We start from the raw sequence: 16,675 nt of genomic DNA on the forward strand, positions 1-16,675 counted from the left end.
CGGACAACTCGCCTAGTGCTGTCATTATGTTATACACGTAATTTCCTGCTGTGCATAATCATCAGCACTAACACTTTAATTATGATTCAGATTATCCTCATTATTACTTCCACCTAATATGCGTTTGAGAACTACATTAGATAAATACAGTCCATGCGAGGATGCAGCCGTGTTGTTTACAACATTTAAATCTAAGAATTTCATTTTTGTCCGTATTCAACTGAGAATGAAGATAGGAAACTTAAAAGGGTCCACCTTTTCAATACAAATAAATGTTATAGTTTATTTACAACATATATTTACACTTGGAACTAGTTTCGACGCTGTTTGGCGTCATCTCCAGCCAAAATGTGGGAAATAGGTATAACATCATTTATATTATACAAGGTGTTACATCAGTGTGATTAAAAGGGAGAATATGAAGACGTGAAGTACAATGTCAGTTTCAAAATGGTCATGAAGGGCGAGTCAAAATTGTATAAACATGAGATAACATAAACACATAAACAAAAAGCATATATACATATAAACTGTAACAAAACCATGCAGAAGTATGAGATGATTGGCATTGGAGATTCAAATTATTTCAGACACTCTTCCGTTGAATGTTGCCTGCCGCGAGTGTAGTAGAAAACATAGGTTAGTCCAAAAAACAGATAACACTAGAGATAAAACTTGAAGCACTTAAAAATAAGGAAAATCACAGTAACTCCCCTCCAAAACTTAACAGCAAGCATAAACTCGCTAATGACATTCTACAACAATTCCACCCACCAGTAATTAATCTTTCCACCACCATCTTAGATGAGGATGACATAAGAATTCTTTCAAAAGGTCCAAAGCGCAACTGGCCCTGTTTCAACTCGGCCCTTACAGCCTCCAAACTCGTAGTTGAATCAGAAGGTGCTATCAGCAAAATGCCATATGACCTACAAGACAAACTCAGAATGGACGTAAAAAAACAATTAAACAAAAGTTTTTTCTCAAAAAATCGCACCGTGACCCCTAATCACCAAAATCAACAAAGATTCCCTTACTGAAAGAAAACAAATTCTCAATCTTAAAAAGAAAGTCAAAGACAACCAACTCATTATTACAAAGGCAACACAACAGTCGTTATGGATAAAACAGATTACATTCAAAAAACCAAAAATTTCTTAGATAATGACTCCTTTTCGATAGTTATGAAGGACCCAACACAATCAATTCAAAGGCAATTGAAACAAATTCTAAAAAACACATCTTTTCTCCTCACTGAGCAAGAAAAACAAAAGTTAATCACTATGAACCCAGGTCTGCCAACAGCTAAAGCACTACCCGAAATCCACAAAACCGGTGTGCCGATTCGACCCATAATAAACTACAGACCAAGCCCCTTATATAAATTATCTCAATTTATCCAACAATTTCTTAATAAAAATTATAAATTATCATCAAATAAATCCATCAGGATTCACTGTAGAAGTAGTGAACAAACTAAACAGTTTCAAACTTCAACCATATCATTCAATGCACTCCTTTGTTATATTCAACATGTATCCCAGTATAAAAACCAACTCATTATTCCCGATCATCGAAAAGAACTTGCTTGCTAACAACCAACTAAGTAAACTAGAAGTTTAAGACTTTATAACTATATTAAGATTACTAATTAACAGTAATTATTTCACATTTGATAAGATCATTTACAAACAAGATGGTTTGGCTGTGGGTTCACCAGCCTCAGGAATTTTAGCAGAGATCTACCTTGATTTCCTAGAGCACACCGCCATCGACAATAACATCAAATTTGCTAATATCCAACTCTGGGCTAGGTACATAGATGACACATTCATAATCCTAGATGAACGCTCCATAGACGCGCCATCCACCCTCAAAAACCTTAATAACATTGATCATGACATTAAATTTACCTTAGAATCAGAGATAAACAACTCCATCAACTTTCTAGACCTAACAATCAATAGGCACCCCTCTTCGTTCACTTGTGGTATCTATAGAAAGCCCACTCAAACGGCCACTACTATAAGAAATGACTCACTACATCCCCAAACACATAAAGCGGCTACATATAATAGCTTAGTAGACAGAGCATTCAAGATTCCGATGTCCAGAAAAAACTTAAATAAAGAACTGAACACCATTCGCTCTATAGCAAAATTTAATGGATATAGTAAAACCTTTATTGAAAGAATAATCAATAAATTCAGACACCACCCAAAAAACACCCTAATAAAAGACAATTCTAGCACTGCCATGTTTTCTACATTCACCTTTAATAAAGAAATTTACAACGTCACTAATGTTCTTAAAACACACAACCTTAAAATAGCCTTTCGTACTAACAATAGAAGCATAGAGATCTTACATAACTCCTCATCAATAAATAAAAGTAGTCCTTTTTCTAAATCAGGTGTATATAGGTTTTCTTGCCAAGACTGCAAAAGCTCTTACCTAGGGCAAACAGGACGCAGTTTTAAAATCAGATATCCAGAACATGTCAATGCCATAAAACACAATCGTTTTTCCGTGGTCAGCTTACATATAAAAGAATTTAAGCACAACTTTACATAAATTCTAAACAAAGGTTCTTTCCTAGACATCACTGAAAGCCTCTATATTCACTTAGACCAATATTTCAATCCAAACCTTAACTTGAATGATATCTCAGAGAAACCAAAGATCCTATTCGACTTCATCATTGAATTTTTCAGAAATATTAATATTCCGTAAAACGGATCTGTCTTTCACATTATGCATAATACTTTGTCACGCCACACACTTTCACCGCATCACCCTCCATATCACCCCACCTTCCACTCCTCCTCCCCTACCACTCCTTCCCTCTCCCCTCCTAATCCCACAATGGCCGCTCCCCAGACCTAAACTATCCAATGTGTTCTGTTCCTCTTCATCTCGCGCCATAGCTTTACCGCCTTAGGTCCCGCAATAATCATCATAGAAATCTGCCCCCACCCTATACGTAACGTTGCAAATATACACCACAAATATTAGCACAGTCAACCTCTAAGCTCTAACGTCTTCCTTAATTCAAATTTTGTATTCTTGTCGAGCTGAATATGTTTACTACACCCTCAACAAAGTGATTCTTTAACTACCATGTTCATCTCACACTTGGATTCAGATATGTTATATGCATTTGTACAAGTTTGGATATATTGAGCCCTGTCTCATACTTACACTGCGCTTGACCTATATGGCACCTGACGAAGAAATATCTACAAATTTTAATTCTTTAACTGCCAATTTCACCTTGTACTACGGAAACTTGAATATGTTATTTGTATTTGAAAGTATTATTTAATGAGTCCTAACTCATATGAATTATAGCTTTTGTTTCATCCTTCATGGACTGTTTCGAAATGGCATTACTGAATATCTACAATTCGAACCTTCACTGCCAAGTTATCTCGCACCATGAGTTCAGATGTTACGTGCAATTCTAGGAGGCTGTTAAATCCTCACGCGCATTTGAACTACACTCGCACCAGTGCCATTCAATGAATGATTGAACGGAGACCTTTTATGCCAAATCCATCAAGAACCTACATTTCTGAGTGTGTTACATGTGTTTTTTGCATTTATCGAGTCCAAACTCATGCTTGTGCAATTTCTGTCTCGCCCTTCACAGTTTTTTTTTGAATTGACACTTATTGAATAAGTGATTTCAATCCCTAACTGCCAAATTTCATCTCAACCCAAATATTTTTAAAATGTTATGTGCATTTTTGAGACGATTGTGTTTATTGAAACCTAATCTATGTTTTGTACTACACTCGCGGCAGGAAGAGTGTCTGAAATAATTTGAATCTCCAATGCCAATCATCTCGTACTTCCGCATGGTTTTGTTACAGTTTATATGTATATATGTTTTTTGTTTATGTGTTTATGTTATCTCATGTTTATACAATTTGGACTCGCCCTTCATGACCATTTTGAAACTGACATTGTACTTCACGCCTTCATATTCTCTCTTTTAATCGCACTGATGTAACACCTTGTATAATATAAATGTCTACATGCTATGCCTATTTCCCACATTTTGGCTGAAGATGACGCCAAACAGCATCAAAAATAGTTCCAAGTGTAAATATATGTTGTAAATAAACTATAACATTTATTTGTATTGAAAAGGTGGACCCTTTTAAGTTTCCTATCTTCCATTGTGTACAACAATCGACGTAGATGAAACAAACTTTTGTTTGCGCCAACACAATACCGCATTATGGTAGAAGATACTTCCGTGCATAAAATGATACCCTGTGCTGTGATCCATGCTAAAGTTCACCTTGCCATCCAACAAATGATACACAGCTCTACATGTAAAACATTGCCAGCCTAGTCCGTACAAGTTTACGTCAAACATCTCCTGGCTTATGTTTCGTAAGTCTGTACATGTACATGTTCAACCGGCTTGAGCAGTTAAACAAAAATTAACTTAATTAAATAAATTAGTTAAGAATCTCATGAACGACCTAAGTTCAGATTGTTTGTTAAGATTGAAGCCATATTTTACAGTCAACTTAGTGAAATGTCAAGAGATAAGAATTTCATATTGTTCCGTATTGAAGTGAGTTCACTAATAAGGTAAAGGATAGTATAAACTGGTTCAATCTTTCTATACTATTACAATAAGAAATGCAAGTTTACATTCCTGTTTAATTAAAAATAGCTACCGGTTTCGACCAGTATTTTTGGTCATCATCAGCCGGTCGCAAAAAGGTACAAAACAATGCACAGATAAATTACTTGCAAAGTATAAAGAATTCTGTAGGTTGCTGATAGTGAAGCACTAAAATCTTTAGGGAGTACTGTGTCCTGAAAGATGCACAGTTAAAAATATATGAAGTTTAGGTGATACTGTCAGATGCAGTTTATGAAGCACGATAACACTCATATTTATCAGCTGCAGTTTATAGGGCACTGTACAATTTTAGGCATACTGCGTGTCAGTCGTGAACATTAGTAAGACATAAGCGTTAGAGAGCACTGTATGGGAAGAAGTCCATAATCAAAATATGTATCCAAATTCTTGAAGAGTTCAAGGGCAGTTTATGAGACACTGTATAATTTTAGGGAATAGCACTGCCCGTCGATAGATCCAAAAATTATGGAGAAGTCATCTATCAAACACGCAAATGTACTACTGAACAAGTTCTCGAAGAGTAGATCAGCACTGTGCTTCTAGAAGTCTCTTAAGTTAGATATGTTAGAGAGCACCGTGTGTGAAGAAGTTCAGAATCAAATTTGTATCTAAATTTAGCATGCAGTAAATTCTTGAAGAGTTCAGCTGCAGTCCATAAGGCACTGTATAATTTTAGGTATTAGCACTGCTTGTTGAAATATCCATAAATTATGAAGAAAGTTACAGATCAAATATATAAATCTATTACGGAGCAAGTTCTTGAAGAGTAGATCGGCACTGTGCTTCCAAACGTTTCATAAGTTAGATCAATGAAGTTATTAAAACATATGAAAAAAACAATTATGAAGAGAAAAAAATTCTTAAAAGCATAATGACATAGCGTGAGATATATTTGAAGGTAAGAGTTGAGATCGAACTTAGACTAGCGTAAAATATAAATTTGAAAGTTAGAGTGGTCAAAATCATAAAGATGTTAGAAAATGTAATTCAAATGGGAGAATGAAATAAGAGAAATGTATTGAGGAAAGAAAAAAGTTGAAGCAGAAAAATAAATAAAATAAAGGGACGAATACGAAAATAAATGAGGAGGTGATGTAGTTCGAGGTGGATCAGGAGGGGGGGTTATAGGAAGTGGAAAATGTTGGGAACTATGTAAGGACTGGAATATTGAATTTGGGTTTGTAAATTTACCATTTTTGAAAAAGCAGAACTCAAATAAAATATTAGGTTTTCACAAATGTCATTTAAATTCAAATTGGGGTTCAAATATTTTTCAAGACGAGTAAAACAATTTTGAGTAGTGTTTAAGAAGGAGGCCCTTGTTAATAACTGTAAGTATTTTTATGTCTTTATCAATACTGGTGAAATTATGATTAGCGTCTTATATGTGTTGTCCTATTGCAGAGAATCTGTTGTATTTTATGGCATTGATGTGTTCTGAGTATCTGATATTAAAGTTACATCCTGTCTGTCCAATATACAAAGAGCCACAGTTATTGCATTGGAATCTATACACACCAGATTTAGAAAAAAACATTAGATTTATTAATTTAATTAGGGATTTGTTATATATCAACATATCTGTTATTGTTTCTAAAAGATATTTTCATGTTATGTTTTTTAACAATGTTGGTGATTTTATAAGCGTTTTGCGAGAAAGTAAAAGTTAAAAATGCAGTGGGTTTGGTTTTGTCTTTTGTTAATGTGGTTTTGGGGCGGTGTTTGAATTTATTATTAATATGGTTTAAGAAAGAATTGTTAAGGCTGTTTAATCTTGCAATGGTGTTTAATTCATTATTTAAATATGTTTTAGACGTTGGAGTGTTAAATGTTCGAAAAATTGGGTGTTTTAGGAAACTTGTTTATGTACTTGCAGGTGTATAGAATCTTGCTGGATAGAGGTTGCTGTTTGAGTTGGTTTTCTGAAAATTTTGTAAGTTAAAAAATAAGGATATCTGGTAATATTTAAGTCAAGAAAATGAATGGTTTTGTTATGCTCATATTCGAGGGTAAATTTGATGTTGGGGTCAATGTTGTTAAGAAGAAGAAGAAGAAGAAGAAGTGTGGAGTCAGCACTGGATGATTTTAATGAGTTTAATTTAACTATGGAAAACGCAAGTACGTACAGAATGGTATCAGGCTTATAACAGAAACAACAAAGTCCTTGGGTCACGATACTCAGTCATGAGTGGAACGACTGGAGAGAGAGAGAGAGAGAGAGAGAGAGAGAATTTAGCTATGCCTTTCATTTTGACACTCAAAAATGTTAATGTGACTTGAGCTTCATAATTCCAAAACCTGTTTGCTTTCCTGATATCGATCATAATCAAGTTTTCAATATTTTTTTTACTCTCATTGCTCAGTTTTATTATTTTTATTTATACCTTTATTCAAGTTACAATGTGACTTAATTATGTTTCAGTGTGACTTAACACATTGAGTGCCAGGTGACACCATTTGGGTACGTGAGAGTAGTCAAGTTTTTTAACTTCACGTCCCCATGTGGGGTCATACGTTCGTTCTAAATTGAGAACTGTGCGAACCCATTTGGGTGCTCAGTATGTATCTGTTTTGAAGCTGTATAAAGTCTCTTCCTGCCATCTGCTTGTCGTCTGCTTAAGTACGTGCATAATCCACCTTCCATTCCTCAATTCCTATCTTGGCGCCACCCGATATAATTACGTCAAGAGTGCTTTGTAGGGTGACAAAATCAATGTCTATCTCGCGAACGGATTGTTTATGTAAGTGTGCAATGCTGTGACTTCCCTTATTTGTTTAAGTGGATATGAGTAAATTGATCAGTAGAAGACTTAGTGCAGATAGTCTGGGTGATATATCGAGCAAATAGCGATCTTGCACGTTCATCCACATTGATCAGCATATATTTCCTCACTGTACTCCCAGTTTCCAAGCCAGCTCTTGCAACAATTATGACCGTCTTCAACTATATATTCACTGGTTTCCCATGTTGCATAGTCATTGCTGCTAGGTTCTCTTACTCAAATTAAAATATATACAAACAAAATATTATACTTTTTCATATGATTTTCACCACTTTATATAACTATATTTTATACATAAATTTCCTAACCTGAAATCGGAAAATCGTCATTTACAAACATTTCCTGACCTAAAATTGGGGATTGTACGCATCCCTGCAAAGTAAAAGGTAAGTATGACCGAGCGTCAGGACAGTAACTAGTTTATAAGTGCAACCACATACGGGGGCGCATGTACAAGTACAATTTGTAATGGCTGTATGACCCCATATGGGGTCGCAATATTTTACCTAATATACATAATAAGCCAACCTAATATATCATAAATATATAAATACATCCCTCATTTCAGCGATCATTTGCTTGGTTAAGCCTGTGAACGTTTTAGCACCAGTGAGTAACTCAGTGTTATTAACTCACGGCACTAGGCGGCAATCCTATCAACTTCGGTCTTGCACTCAACGTGTTAAGTCTTCAAAGTTCAATTACATGATTTCTGGTCACTCCGTGTGTCTTAGTGTAACTTAAATCTCAACAATGGTTGCTATTTTATATACTGTGACTTAAGCCTAACTTTGGGCGCCACAAATTTTCTGCACCATTAATTTGCTGATTCTTGGTCTTGACCTTGGCGTCGTGTGTAGGTACTCACTAGTTCTTTATCTCAGTGGGGTGCATTCATTGTATTCAATTCATCAAATGATTGACAGGATACAAAAGAAATGGTAACTACTTGAATAAAAGAATAGGGCTTTCAACACTCATATTTATTATAAAAAGTAATGAATTTTAGGAAAATACTTAACCCAAAAAGAATGAATTCATTGGTATTGCATATTAAATGAATGCATGAAAGCAACAAATAGCAAACTCATTTATTTATTTATTTGATGGCTAGACATTGCAGTTATGCATGTAATATTAACAGTACGTTTTACATAATAAATGCCACACTATGGTATCTAAACTGATGACATATTTTATGACATCATTAGTTGCCATCAAGAAGCCGGTGAAGTCACCGTTATAGGATCTGGTCTTGCAGTCCTGTGTAATGTAGCAGATGGTTTACCTGTCAGCTCCACAGTCACACTTTGGAGATTGTAATTTACCCCAGTTATGGACAGCATCTATTATGCACCTGCCAGGGTTGTTCCGTATTCTATTTAAGGCAGACCAATTTCTGCGAGGTTTGTCGTCATAAGACCTACCTGTGTCGGTGAAACATAAAACCAATAGCAAAAAAAAAAATTCTGTGAGGCTGTACAAATGCAGGAGGTTTTCTCGAGATGCAGGGTAGAGTTTGACAGCTTGGAGGGCAGTTTTCTGCCAGCTTTGTTTCCAGGAACTAACAAGTTTGAAGGTTGTCATATTTAATTTCCTACCAGAGGTCACTGGAGGATGCCTAGATACTAGCTGGTATCTTTGTAAATACTGCATGCCATTTATTTATTTATATGTTTAATTAATTAATGAATGAATTAATTTGTTTATTGCACACTACAGGACTTATTGCCCTAATTACAGTGGCAACTACATTACATAAACTACAATTAACATGGTAGTACTTACATCTTAACTATATCATGACGAATATAAGAACCAAGTGTGATGACTCAACACTCATAGCGTGGTAGTTTGTGGACCCGCCACTGGGAGCACTGCAAACGTCGGTGTCCAACACATGCTTCAATAGACCAGCAAACCATGTGTTGAAAAGTGCGGGAGATGTTATTGTGCAAGATATTTCAAGTCAACAAGTTGAATTTCCTTTGCTTTCAGTTCCTAAACTCACTTCACTGTGTGTTGAGCACTTAAAACATGTGTGTTATGTGGCCTGATTAAATTAATAGTTCAACATGCCATACTGTTTTGTGCCTGGCTGTAAGTCAGGCTATGGTAGAGTAGTTAATGGTATAAAATTCTTTCCACCACCGAAGGATAGAAATAAATTTGAAAAATGGGCCAGAGCTATTCCACGAAAGGAATAGAAGAATTTGTCAAGTTCATTTCTCTGATGATTTGGTAGTAAAATCAGATAACTTTATAGTGCATGGTGAAAAAGTGGTTATGGCTCGTGAGAGATGGAAATTACGTCCAGGAGCAGTGCCTCACATTTTCCCTAATTTGCCGAAATACCTTTCAAGTGAGATTAATTCCCGTGAAACTCCCAGCAGGAAAAAAGAATCTAGACACCACTAGGAGAAGAAGAAAGAAGATTAAAGGCGGGAGTGTAGCAGCAAATGGAGAATTAAAAGGTCAGTCTAATGTTGATCAAAGTTTGGGTTATTCTAGTGTGCTTTCTGATGCCGAAAAGAAAATATTATCGCTCAAAAGGCGCCTAAAAAATGCTAATCCAAATCTAATTCGCGCTAGATCCAGCCTAAACTCAGCAAAATCGAGAACTAATTTATTGGACAAGCAGGTTAGAAATACACAGTTCGAAACTCTACCATTTGGCTAGGTACGTTGTTAAGCACTCTTCTAAATTTATTAAGTGTTCGCCCTGTGCCCATTCTCTGCGTGACAATAATTATAGTACATTTTCAGTTCTCTCCTAAATAACAGACTACGGTTTAAGCAATAATGAAGTGTTTTTAACACGCCCTTCGAAAAGTATGTGTGACTCTTTTCCAGGCCGAGAAAGTATTTAGTGAAAAATTGAACTCAAAATCGATGTGGAGTGAAATATTTCTTGATTGTATCGATTTTATAGACAAAATTTCAGTTGATCCTTCAGGTGCTGGCTGTTGTCTTCAACATGTTATGGATATAATCCCCAGCCTTGTTTATCATTATCCGGAGTGCCGATTTTTCTTCAGAGTGAAAGAAATCCAGCAAGATTTATAATCTCGAACATCCGCCAAATCTTCACGCAAGCTTTCGAAAGTCCAGTAACCGACAAACTGAGATAAGTAGAGTATTACCTTTAAATAGTTGATGGGTGTTTTTTAACATGCTGGGAGTTGTGTTATTTATGTATATATACACTTGAGTAACTTGTGTTTTTCGCAACATGTGATGAAAGTCGTAGCTCTTATTTCCATGTATGATATTTTTCCATTGTTCTCTGCCATGGTATTTTAATTGTAATCTCTCATTTTTAAAAATAAAAGACAGTGTATATACTTATAATCACGGGAATAGAACCAGATTTGGGTGGTTAGGCCGTGTGCATTTTGCAGAGTTTCGTCCAGACGTGCCATTTGTACTCATCAGCTGGAATGGCACGCCCCTCCAGGACTCTGCTTAGCAGTGGCAGACCAAACTGTGTGGCCCTGCCTTGTTAGCAAATCTAGTTTGCTAACCTGCTAAAGGAGAAATGAATTCTCCGTTTAAAAAATACTCCCCCATTGGAGATGTAATATCAAAAAAGGCTTTCACGGCCGCAGATCTTATAATCACGGGAATAGAACCAGCTTTTGGGTGGTTAGGCCATGTGCATTTTGCAGAGTTTCGTCCATACGTGCCATTTGGACTCATCAGCTGGAATGGCACGCCCCTCCAGGGTTTCCTGTGTCACCATTCCTAAGACCAGCTGATAGGTATTGTGGAGCTACCGAACTCTAGCGCTGCCTGGCGGGGCGCGCCTCAACTCGATGAGCCATCACACTTGGTTCTTATATTCGTCATGACTATATTATAGAATTTTATCTAACCTAATATCCTACAATATGAATATAAAATACCAAAGTATATATCTAAAAACTAAAGAGCCTTAAAACACACATGATAAAGAAATATGACAAAATAAATTGAAGCAGTTCACATACAAGCATAATATAATAGAACTTCATCTTACAATACATAGTTCTTAGATTTCCCCTTTTTTTATGAGTTCATACAATTGCACAATGAAGTTCAGTTAGAAACTTGCGCATTGGCAGACTGAAGTCAATACCGTTATTTTTGTGAGTGGCACTGCTTATGATACTGCAGAGTCTGTTCACCAGTGAGTTACATTGCGCACACATCCTGGTTTTTCCATTTGAAAATGTTAACATATTTCTAGAATTAAAGTACATGGAAATTTAAGTGAGACAGTAATTCAGGACTAGCAATAGCATAGTTTATAATTTTAAATAGAAATTTTACTGCATCCTTCTGTCATGAAATTTAAAAGAATATCACTATAATGTACCATACGTGGATAGCAACCAGTTTTTTGTATTATAAGTATTTTAACCCTTTTTAGTACCAATTGCTTATAGGAATATTTGAAGAATACCAGCCGTACTTTTAACAAGTTATCATGTTTCAGTAAAATCATTAAACTTTCTTATTATTGAACATGTGCCTCCGAAATGTTTACTTATCATGGAAAAGGAGTTGCTTTATATGTTTATAAATTCAAAAATTTTGTTATGTTAACACTAGAATATATTCTTTCTTCTTTTTAATGTGCCATTTTCTACCTAAGTTAACTATGTGGAAAATTTCAAATTGTGAGGCACTATCGTTTCTAGTTTAAAAAATACTTTATTTCGCTATACAAATGTACATATTTCATGCTGGTCACTTTTAACACTTGTGATATCCTACGCAGATACTATGAAGACCCCTCATACACTTGGAACAGGCAGTTCGTGATCTTAATAGCCCTCCATCTTTTTTACTACACACAATGCACCTTTTCAGCAACCTGCCATCCAACTTCACCCAACGTTGGTTCCCCTTCCCTTGGTTGATTTAGCTTGGGTAATACATTGTTTGTGAGGTTTTTCTCCTGGATCCATTCCTTTTCTATAGATTCTATTGTGGAGGATGTGAACTTTAGCCATGTCATAACTTTACTTAAAGTGTTTTTTTTATAAATCAAGTATGAATTCAGCACCATTCACGCAAAGATACAAAATACCACCTTCTTCCAATATTTTGGAGTTCGGTGCTCATCAAATTATGTGTACAGCATCATGTCAGATGCAACCACTCCCCCATTGAATGTTGTTTTCGAGCACTATTGCTGGCTTTCTGACTTCAACTTGCTGTCCTTGATGCCTACTCTTGTTTTAGTATGTGCTATGCAGAATGTAGACAAAGGAAGCACTGTGAATTTCCTCCCAGTACCCACCAACAAGAACATCATTACTCCGAAAATACTTCTCTTAATCTACACCAAATTTCCCTTCCTGTTCCTGCAGAATATCTTTCCTGTTTCTTCCGAGGGTACCTGTTAGGTAAGTACCATTTTCAAATAGGTACTGGGCCCAAGGAATGCGAGTAAAAAATTGTCAGTGAAAACATGGTAGCCTTTCTTTAAATAATTTCCCATAGTCAATAATATATGAGTTGCTACATGTCCCAAGCTAAATCCAAATTTCTTAAGTTTTTCTTTGTCTACATCCCTCATTGCCTCTCTGCAACAAGGAAACCCCAGACAGTAATTGATAACAGAGTCACAAATCATCCAAAAGTAAATTCCCCACCTATGATGCTTCTTATTATGGAGGTATTGCATCAGAGATGAATGGCTTTTCGTGCTCACTAACAATTCATTTACACTTACTTCCTGATGATGTGTATAGTAAAACCAGAACGGCCTATTGGAATGGTCAACAATTGGCTAAATCTTGTATATGGATCGTATTTAGGGTGGCCAGATAGAAAGATGCTACTGTTGTAAATAAGGTGGAAACATTTGAGAATTAACTGAAATCTATTGTGGGAGAACATGGTACTGAACCAAGGAATCTGTCTTGAATTAGTCAACCAGTATGAAAGTATACTTGCCCTTATTGTAATACCCATTTCCAATAATATTGCCACAAAATCTTTTATTTCCGTGACACTAACAGGTCGTCATTGTCAAGCTGTTGAATGGGGCAACAGTGGCTTTAGAGAAGAGAGGAACTGATCTGTGTACCTGTTAGTTTCCTTCAAAATTAGATTCAAAATATGCAGTGTAGAAAATAGTTTAAAATACTGCACCGGTTCTGCATCAGCCGGAGGGGCATATTTTGGACCTGACGTTTCGAGATACAGTGGGGAGGGTTCAAACCTTGTGTCACTTCCAACTGAAACTTCACTGAACACTGCATTATGTATATATCCATTGTTGTCATTACTGCCTACATCATGGCCAACACTGTCTTCATATCCGTCACTTTCCGAATCAGTAAAACTGTCACTTTTACTAACGATAATACTACGAGGTTTATGGCACTGTGGAATGTCGTTGCTACACTCCCTTCCTGTCTCTGAAATAACAGTGCCAACATCATTATTGCATGACCCCAATATAGCTACATCTTCATCAGACTCAAAATACTCAACATCGACCCAAAATCTGTTCATATATTCGGCTAAATTGTCATCGTTCGGGAACACATCACGCATGGTTGAGGCTATTTTCCTACTTACAAACTTGCACAGTGTACAAAATATGGGTCGCTTTGAAAAAATCATGTCTAGGTAAATAAAGTGATTCGCGCAATAGTTGCAGTAGATTTAGATACTACAGGCTTTGTAGATTCTAGATCATCTGCTTTGTACTGCTATCTGTCAGAAAACTGAGAAGTACAAGCAAATACAAAACTGCTTGTGTGAGGAGCGCCATTCCGTTCCCGGGAATTTTCGCTCACTTGCCAAGGAACGCTTTTGGGCTCTCTGGTATTCTAGGAGTTTAAAAAATTCTCTTATATAATTTTCAATTTCATAGGCATATGATTGACACCTAGGGCTCAAACAATGCTGGTATATTCTATTTTTGGTCTTCCTATGGTATTGAACAGATGTGTGGTTTTGAAGGGTTTTATTTCCAGATAATGAATCCTAGGGTCTTGTATGACTCAGATACCACTTTCAGTATATACAACTTCAAAGTAAGCTTGTGGTCAAATAAAACCCAAGGTCTTTCATCTCGCAAACCAATCGTAAATTACTGTCATCTAGCTTGTAGTGTAGTGGCGGGAGTTTTCTTTCTGGTAAACGATATCAGTAAACATTTTTCTGCACTTTCTTTTTTTTTTTTTCTTGCCAGTTGCTTTACGCCGCACCGACCCAGATAGGTCTTATGGCGATGATGGCACAAGGAAGGGCTAGGAGTGGAAAGAAAGCGGCCGTGGCCTTAATTAAGGTACAGCCCCAGCATTTTTCTGCACTTAAGAACAGTTGATTTTCAGTCGCCAAGACTAATACACTTTTCAAGTCTAGCTGAAGCTGTTTACAGTCATTTATATTTTCAATGGCTTTGAATACTTTGAAATCATCTTTGTATAACAGACAGCTGCAATATTTGACTTCTTCAGGCAAGTCATTGATAAATTCAAGTAAATCTAAAAGGCCCAAATTTGACCCCTGAATTATTCGTGAATTTGCATGGAGGAGTATGCCTGAAAAAAAACTGCTTTCTGTTGCCCAGATAGGAGATGAAATATGCAATAGTTGTTTTGAGAAACTGTATAAGTTTAACTTATTTGGTAGAGCATCAAGATTAATTTTATCGAAAAATTTTGCAAAGTGTGTGTAAACACTACGTTAATTTGTCCACCTGTGTCAACTTCTGTGGATACTCGCTGAGTGAAGTTAAACAGGTTTGTGACTGTGGAATGCTGTGAAGGAGACCATAGTGTTTATCTGATACAAGATGCCTTAATATGTGGTTAGTCAATTACATAAAATAAATTCAAAAACTTTTGCCATCACAGATAATATAGAAATAGGCTGGCACACCCATGATAATGTCCAGGTGGATGGAAATATGGATGTTTTAATAGTCAAATTATAAATAAAAGTGGGTGCTTAAGAATGTCTGAACTACATTTTATCGCATATGGTGGTACGTGGTCTGGTCCTGGAGTTGCTTAGTTTTCATATTTTAAAGAGCAATTTGATCCTCTTATAAAGCAAGCTTTCCAATGAATAGTTAGTGAAAAATGGAGAGTTAGGTGTGCGATGTAATGCTTTATGTGGGGAACATACAGACTGGAAGTAGTCCACAAGATCTTCTACAATTTCATCCTTAGTATTTAGTTATTTTCATATTTATAAGTCTTGCAATCCCTACTGTTCTTTCTCGTATTTTTAATGTATGTCCAGAAAGATCTGGCATCATTATTGATGCCTTGTTCCGCTGTCTCAATGTATCTTTCATGTGTGTATTTAACTTCAGGTTTAATTTGAGCTCTTGGAATTTAATATTGACTAATATTCTGTAATATGCTTCCACTTTCTGTAATATTCTTTTTCTTTTAATTTTCAAATTATGCTCTCTGTAAACCAAATGGGGTATGTTTTGCTGTTTTTCATGGGAACAGATTCATTTATAGCTGAATATGTATCAAAAGCTGAGGGTTGTCTAAAATTTTCATGTTCTCCCGAAAAAAGAGTGTTCATCTGCCGAAGGCCTGGAGGAGGTATATGACTCAGTAGGTGGGTGTTGATCTTGTAGTTTCACTGATAATTTGCATTATGCTGTTGAGGTGAGTGTTAATTTTTCTTATGCGAGTGCACACTGGAGAACAATATTCTGCTACTGAATAGATCAGTCCAAGTGCAGAGATGCATAGTGTGTTTGAGGAGGAACCCCATGTTTGCCACATCACTTATGCAGGATATTGTTTCTGGTTCTTAGTTTGGTTGCAGTTTTCTCCAGATGCCTCTAGTGGGAGAGCATTCTATCTAAATAATCCCAAGGCACTTGGAGTGGATGTTATGCTTGAGTTGATAGCTTTCAAAGTAGGCAGAAAGTTGTCTGTATGCTAATCTGCTACAGAGGTGGAAGCATGCTCTTTCTATGTTTACAGAATTCAGTCGACCTTTGAAAATGTGTACTACCAATGTCTGACCGACCAGATCTTAAATTAGCTTCAATTGTCTCAAAATTCTGGTGTCTTGTGGCTAAGGCCCAGTCATCTGCAAAGCCAAACTTTCTCAAGATGGTGTCTGGCATGTCGGCATCCTACAAATAGAACAGCAGGGGAGCTAATAAATTAGCCTTGTTATAAGCCGTTACTAAGAGCTTTGGAAACACTAACATAATATCCATTTATCACCCGTAGTGTCCTGCTAA

The sequence above is a fragment of the Anabrus simplex genome, chromosome 5 (assembly GCF_040414725.1).
Source record: "Anabrus simplex isolate iqAnaSimp1 chromosome 5, ASM4041472v1, whole genome shotgun sequence".
Lineage (NCBI taxonomy): Eukaryota > Metazoa > Arthropoda > Insecta > Orthoptera > Tettigoniidae > Anabrus > Anabrus simplex.